The following is an 8147-nucleotide window of genomic DNA, read 5'->3' as shown; positions in this document are numbered from 1 at the left end:
AATGCAGTGCGTTGTAGTTTTGAGGACCTCCCAGTCCTCAAAAAACGTAGAATAGGAGGATAAGATGAACAGTCAGAAATGGTCTGTTTCATTAAGTCTGTGAAATACTATCTCATTCCTGGTCTCCCCTTACCATCAAGTCCTTTTCTTTCAGGAGTATATTTTAAGTGCATTTACTAAAATTACAGTCTCAAAGGGAAGGGGGAGGCTAGTCTTGCAGCCCTTGCTTATACTGTGCAAAGAACTTGCTTATGGTTATTTTCCACCTCCAGATTTTTAGAGCTTAAAACCATTAAAAAAAAAATCAGAGGGTTTCTCTCCCTTCTTGATGCATGGATAGGTTTGGAAATAGAATGTGGTTAATAGTGTAGGCTGAGATGTGCTCTGTGTGTATGTGTATATATAAATATACATATGTACATGTTTATGTTTTTTCCCTAAAGATCGCAGGCCATCTAAATTTCTTCTCACACAGCTAGGGACCTGATGCCTCTCAGAGTCCCTATGCTTTCAGTTTTGTACTTGGATCATCTGTAGGAACTGCTGACAGTCAGATTGCTGCTATTGACTCTACTATGCCAAGTCAAACTGTTACCTGCAAGGAAATAGCCAATGCAAATGTAAGAGAATAGTCAAAACATATTTCCTTCTTAATAGGAAATTTAACACTTGGAGAAGTGCAAATGAAAGCACCTCTGATCTGCCTTACGTTGATCCTCTTGCACTGGCACCAACATGCACAGATAGCAGAAGAAAGCAGATGATCACTATTCACCGCTTCTGGTGTTGCCAGCTGAGCAGGGAGCAGTGAGTGTGTGAACCAGCACCAGCAGCAGTTAACCACAACACGCATTACCGTTGCCCTGCATGTGTCTGGTGCTCAGTGACACTGCAACTTTAATGTTTTGTTTGCTACCCCATGAGATATAGTGTTGCTGCCTAGTTTGATATTCCGAGAGGATTTCTCTTAGAAAGCCGTTGATTTAGGAGTGGATGATGCTATGGATACTGCAAATACAGCAGATCCAGCCTCTTACCCTGGAAGGCCACATGCCTGTTGCACAAACCAGTGCTTGTGACTATTGTTTCCTTACTTCCCTTTGCATTTCTCTGCCTGAAATGGTTTATTCCTTCATTAGAGTTATTATCTCCCCACTGATATATTTTAGTGTTGTACTTGCTAAAGATCAAAGACAGTGGGACGTTAAAAAGCTGTTAGATGTTTTAGAGCAACCTGGGCTGTCAAAATAGTAATACAGGATCAGACATACACTGCACTCTTACTTTCATCTTTCTGTCCTGCATGGATAGGAGAGGCAATGAAAACACATTCTGACTGTCATGCTGCTCATGGAAACCCGATACCTTATCACAGACAGAGCAGTGGAAATTGCATTCCCTGTTTTTATTCTAGTGTGTTCTTAAACCAGTGTTTCCTTGACACACTCGTGCTCTTGTGAATACATTAGAATGAGTAGGTCCTTGATTTCTTTTCAGTTCCAGACCTGGCTGCCACTCTCTGTATCAAGGATAATACATCTCAATTTTTAGTTTGTACCTGTCTTCTCCTTTTCATGAATACAGAAGCTTATATTTTTTCATTGCCATTTCCAAAGGAAGCTATTAGCTCTACCCCTCTCTAATCCTTGGCATTTCTCTTCAATAGGACATGTTTATTTTTTTAAACAGTGGGGAGCAGCTAAAGCAAATAAAAATAGCATAAATAATTAAATAATTACAGTGTTACTTCAGGGAAAAGTTTCCAGGCATAATCTAATAGCAAAGACTTGAGATACCATCAGCATTGTGAGTTGATTCTAGATCCCTTGGGGCAGTCTAATAATTAAGCCTGTGTTTTCTAGTCTCATTTGGCCTTAATAGCTATTATGATCATTAAGTGTAACCTGCTGTAGACTGGTTTCTAAATGCCTTTGTGAGTCCAAAACCAAACTCTGAGACCCCTTGGGAGGTGCTAAGTTGATGAGAAAAGTAGTATTCTCTTTAGCCCTTCCAGGCCCTCTCTCTCTTTCATCCTAAAGCTCTCCTTTTCTTTCAGGTATCTACACCCTGTATCTCCACAGTTGTTTCTGAGTCTCAGTTAATCTGGTTCTGATGCCAGGGCAACTCTGAAATTTCATTACACTTGCCCACGTTTATCATCATCATCTTCAGTGTTCATGACTGAACATGTCTACTGCAGTCCATATATGTGGCTGGTGAAATGAAAGACAACTGGATTGTCACCATCATGAAGGCCACTTAGGCAGATGCTCTTCACGATGCGGCCATAGTTTGAAAAGATTCAGTGTTATCTGAAAAGCTTCAGCTCTAGTTTCTTCCAGAATGTTACCAACATTTCTCCCGCTTCTACAGGAAAAAGTAAAAACTTCTTAAAGGGTTTGTTCCCTGTCATATTAGTTGGCAGTACTGGCAGCAGATGAGCAGCTTCAAGTGATAGGACTCGCTTTTTCTGCTGCAGAGAGAAGCATTGCAAAAGCAATGCACAAGCAAAGCAAGGTACAAGCGTTCAACTCGTCTCTCAGTCCTTGCCAACCTGTCTGAAATTTATTGCCCGTTAGGTAACAATTCTCTCTGTTTACTGATATGATTGAAAGGATGATTTATCAAGGCTCAGCATCACGCTGAATGTGGCAGTCTGGCCTGGAGGGTAATGAGTTGTAGACACATATCATTTTCCTTCCTCACGTGACTGTGAGCGATGATATGGCTAGGTGAGTATTTGCAGTCTTCGGCATGACACAGAGAGAGTTTTGCTGGGCAAGGATTGCTCATGCTAGCTTCAGGATCAGCCCACTCTTCAACCCTCTGAACAGGAAAGGAAACATAATATTAACAGGCGGTTCCATGTAGCTGCAGAAAGACAAAAGCGAGCGTAGATGAGAGAGAGAGAGAGAGAGAAGTGGAATGGAAAATGGCTCTGGGAAGGGCAAGGAAAATAGCAAGAAAATAAAAGGATTAAAATTACCAGAAAGTGAAATGACAGGTTATTGTTGTCAGTGCTGTTATCCCTGCTGTTGGCTTCATAGTGCCGCTTAACACTGTTTGACATTGTCTTGGCTGACTACAGCAGCACAATTCTGTATTTGTCTCTCTCTCATTACAATACATTGCAAACTAATACCTTCTCTCTCTGCATATATTTGTTTTGGTTATGGTGGGTTTTTCTTAAAACAGCCCTGGTATTTATTTCAATCACTGCAATATCCATTGTCTCACTTTAATTTACAGAGTCATAACTAGCAGTATTTCTTTGCAGTGTAAAGGATGCATTAGAACAAATGCCACTATTTATCAACTGTAATGCAGTTCTTTGTAAAGGTCTTATGTGAGCAAAGAATAAAAATGCAATGATAGTCTCACAATAAATACCCTAAACCCTTTATTATGGTGTAATCTCTCTACAGTTGTACAATATATGACTGTTTAGAAAAAGCATCAGAATACAGTTATATGGTTTATTTACCAGGAGATGGCAATGGTGATCTACTGCAGTATTAACTTATATACATAGGACCTATATAATTTTTCTGCAACACAACAAACTTCAGTATGAATGAAACCAACGTATTCTGATACTGGTTTTCCATTTCTTATTTCTGGCTTGTTTCAGTTGTTGCTATACATTGTAAAGAAAGTCTTATCTTTTTCTCTTTTTTGGTTGAAATTGTTGTCACTACAGCTTTTAAAAGATGTCCAATTATAATCATTCTGGTATTCGGGAAAGCAGAATATTATTTAAAAACAGAGAAACCAATATCATTGAATCAGACATGCCATGTGTCAAAAAAAATCAAATGATAATTTGATCATTAAGTGAAAGCTTTAAAAAGTGTGTTTAGATTTTCTAGTATCAAAATTGAACTTCAATGGTTAAGGGAGAATATATTATAGATTATGCTATTCAAAATGATATTGTCTTTGTCTACAAAGCTACTTGAAGTACAGCCTTAAAGTATGTAGATGCAAACCTTTTTATAGTGTGGGGGACATACATGGTCACTCTCCTCCACCCAGCTCCTCATCCAGCCTGTGAGAGGTGTGAACCAGGGGATGCTGCTGGCTTGCTGACCCTGCTTGGAAGGAGACCTGGCATCCCTGCAGAGCAGTTACCATCCTTCACCAGGAAACTACTCCCATGGTTAGCACTTCTTTCAGTCATCCAAGATGCATGGTAGCTGCCTTGTGACTTAACGTGGCTCACAGAGCTGAGAGGTTTAGCCACTCCCAAGCTGAAGAAATGCTTTAACTCCATTTAATTTTTGTTATCAGATGTCATACTGAGTGTGACCAGTTTAGATATATAGGCATATGAGAGCACGTGGCCCTGTCATTGCCAATGCCATACTGCTCATGATCCTTTGTGCGACCGAGGATGTCTCTCGGCTGCTGTCAGTTACTTCAGTTGACTTTATGCTAACTAGTTCTTATGTTGCTAAGAGTATCTCTGGGCTAGCATGGAGTTCATTAAAGAAAAACCCCCAAGCCTTAATTCAGCCTGTCATAAGGATGTTGCAATCACAGTGATTTTTCTCCAGGATGTACTGAAGCTGGTGGTTTAAAGCCAGTTTACGTATGTCCAGCGGTGCTGCATAATTGCAATAGTGATTGCAATAGATACATACCCCCAAAAGACGGATTTGTTAGTGCTCATGGAAAGCAGCATTTCCCAAAGCTTAAGAGTAAACTGATCTGAATCCTGCAAGGGATCAGCCCCGATCACAGTTATCTCCATTAATCTCTAGAGGGCCTGTTTGCTTTTTCCTGCCCGGAGGGCAGCATCCAGCTGCCACGATCCCTGAACACAGTGAGTGAGGAAAAAAATAGCAACCTTTGCCTGTCTTTCCAAAAACAAGACCTTACAAGTATTTACTGCTTTTTATAAACTCGCCAGTCAATTGTCAGTTGGAACTAATTTACATAACAAAACTACAACTTAAAATGCCAGTATTATTGTCTCTCTGTTATTATTTCAGTGTTCCCAAAAGAGGCAGCCAGGATAGTGGATGTGTGAGGCTGTGAGAGGAGTATAAAATAGGTAAGGAGCATTGATCTGTAACAGAGGATGACAGGAGGGGAAAAAAAAGCATGTTTTACTCTCGTGAAGGTCTCAATTTTCAACTGTTTCAAACTCATTTAGCTTTCGAAAGCCTTTCTTCGCTACAGAGTCCATCTGGTACTTCTTTGCCACCTTATTATCATGTTGTAGGGCTACTTTGTGAAGGTTAGTCATGCCCTATCTAAGTCTATGAAATACAAAGAGCTAATATTATTTTAGAGATAGAGAAATAAAGCATAAAGAGAAAAAAGATTTCAGACAGGGTCAGGCAATGTCTCGAGTCCCCCATTTGGTGAGATAAATCACGTTTTCCTGCCCATGGAAAGGATTAAGCTGTCCTTTCCTGCCTCTGATCTGAATTAGCTGGTACTCACTCAGCTCCCATCCGTACCACGGAGGAGCAGCAAACTTAGAGCATACACAGAGTATCTGCCTGAATGCTGCTCTCTGCACGCCTTTGCATCGGGGGATTTTCGTGCCAGGGGCTGCCTGCTCGGCCCGCCGACCCCCTTTCAAGGGAACAGCCAGCTCCCTCGAGCCTAGCCGGAAAGACGCCTTGTGCACACCAGCAATCCCACGTCACATGCCTGTAGCACCTTCCGCTCACACGTCTCGGACTACGAGGGAAAGGTAGAGGTAGGAAAGGTCTGTGTCGGTCTTGTTTTCCATGGAGCAAACTGATGCATGGAGAGAGGTAAATTGGCCAAGTGAAAGGCAGTGGGAAAATAGAGAGCAGAGTTTAGAGTCTGTTGACTCCTTATGTCTTGCCAAACACTTTCTCTCCTTCCCTTTTGAATCTTTTTACCTCTTTGCCTTCTGTTAGAAAAAAGCACGAAGTTAACTAATGCATTCAACATCGCTGTCTTCCCTGGGCATCAGAGCAGCCACAAGTTTCACCTTATGAGCAGGTTCACCGGCAGCTTCAAGATTTAAAAGGACAGTGAATCACTCTGGTGGGGTTCACGTCTCTTCAGAGAAAGTTTTTTCAGAAAGGGCAAAATGATGTTTAGACTGACGGTTCCACATAAAAACATCTTGTCTTCTCTGCTGGATTTCTTGCTGTGAATGCCACATTCATGTCAGCTGTGTGGCGGGAGGAATTATGAGTTTCCCCTTTTCTATCACTTGTTTAGTTCCCCTTCCAATCATCCTTGTCTTACGTCCAGTAGAGTAGAGCTATGCATGTTAGCTTGAAATGGATTAGCTCAAGTGTCTCTTTACTTCACTAAAATCAGCGCTGTAAATGTATTAAACTGCAGGCTCTTCAGAGACGGGACTATTTATTGCTTTGTTTTTACATTGTCTTGTACAACAGGGCACAAACTAGACAGGCTCTGGATGTGACTGTAGCGTAAATAATACTCACAGTGACCCCGAGGGAGATCCAAGGCTACACTCAGAGGCTAGCAATTCATAATGGGTAAAGAGAAGTTTAAATTTCTGAATTATAAAGTTGTAAAAAAGATGCAAAGGGAACTAAGGGCATTCTCAGCCCACTCTTTGATAGTACAATACATAAAAAACAGATTTTGTAGGAGTATAATAAAAGATTGTATAGGAGTATAATAAAACCCAGACACAAGTCTGAAAAATTCATTAGTTTCTGCCATGACTACAATAAGCACTGTCTATGAAAACTACTTTGCAATGGTAATGAAAAGCGAGTGGGAAAGCAAGTGTTAGCATCAGTGCTGCGAAGTGAAATAATTTCTGTATACTCAGATTCGTCATTGCGAACAATGTTGTTGATTATAAACCACATCAAATTCTTGGTCCCCCAAAACATGTATTTTATTTTGCAGTTTTTCTAGCAATTATGAAATCAACAGAATACTATCTAGTTTTACCACAATTAAGCTAAATATATACTTTAAATTATAGAAACTACTCCATAATTGTAATATCTCTACAACAGTAGCTTCCTTTGTCTAGGAACAATTGGCAATATTTCTTGAGTGTTTTTCAGAGGTAGTATTTAGTGATGATGATGGTACTGAGCTGTGTCATAATTTTATAATTTAAAAGGCACTTGGATGTAATTTAGAATCAAGACTTGACCAGCAGTACCTCATTTATTGTAATTCGATAAGAGGAGTCTCCTAGATTTGGATGGATTTCGTGGCCCCCTCGATGTGTATGAGTTTGGAAGGAATGATGAGACAGATTTACAGCAGTGCAAGCAGTTTTCTGAAAACAGGTTCATATCCAGTCAACTTGTGAGATAGTGTTCACTTGTAAAACTACTACCGTGTCATTGAGCTGAAGACCTTTGGGCTCAAGGAAATAGAAATGCATCTCGTAGGTGAAAACATCCACCTTGAATCTGGGTTCAGCTCGTTGCCACTGCATCAGGGGAAAGGTCTGGCCAGGGTGTGATGTGTGTGGTGGGCCTAGGAGGCAACAATTTTTTATTTCCGTGCTTTTCTCCGACCTGGTAGGATGCATGGGCAGCTCAAGGGGTGGCTCAAAATTCTCCACTGGATTGGGAATGTCCCTACTTTGACAGTTTTGTCTCCAGCAGCCTGAAAGCTGATCGGTTCCTGACATTGTGGCCATCAGAACTGAGGGAACACTGCAAAATGATGTATACAGATATTGAAATAAAAGCTATGTCTCTACTGGAAGAAAAGGTAAGTTCATTTGTATTTGTGCCACCCTCTTAACATTTATTTATAAGCATTTACTTAGAAAAATAGAGCCCAAGTAGGAAGCGAAAACAATGCAATGGAATATGTGATAGCCAGTGACACAAAGCAAATCTAGACCCAAGAGCAGCAAGTAACCACTAATGTAATCATAAAACTGGTTCACAAATAATTCATTGGCTGGAACATCTTCACATAAAGTGTTTGCATTCCTTTATTATCCACTAAATTAAAAGGTTTACAATGCAATAAATTATTTATATATGCTTCGTTTGAATAACGAACACAGGAATTTAGGTAAACTTTTCAGAACTTTCCAGGGTTGGCCTGTCTATTGGCAGGGAGACCTTCCCACCAGCTTCCAAAGGGCTTTTGAAAATCTCATCCTTCATTAATTGCTTGTAGCTAGAGCTAATCTAATGAAA

The sequence above is a fragment of the Rhea pennata genome, chromosome 9, assembly GCF_028389875.1.
Source record: "Rhea pennata isolate bPtePen1 chromosome 9, bPtePen1.pri, whole genome shotgun sequence".
Taxonomy (NCBI): Eukaryota; Metazoa; Chordata; class Aves; order Rheiformes; family Rheidae; genus Rhea; species Rhea pennata.
This window is presented reverse-complemented; position numbering follows the sequence as displayed.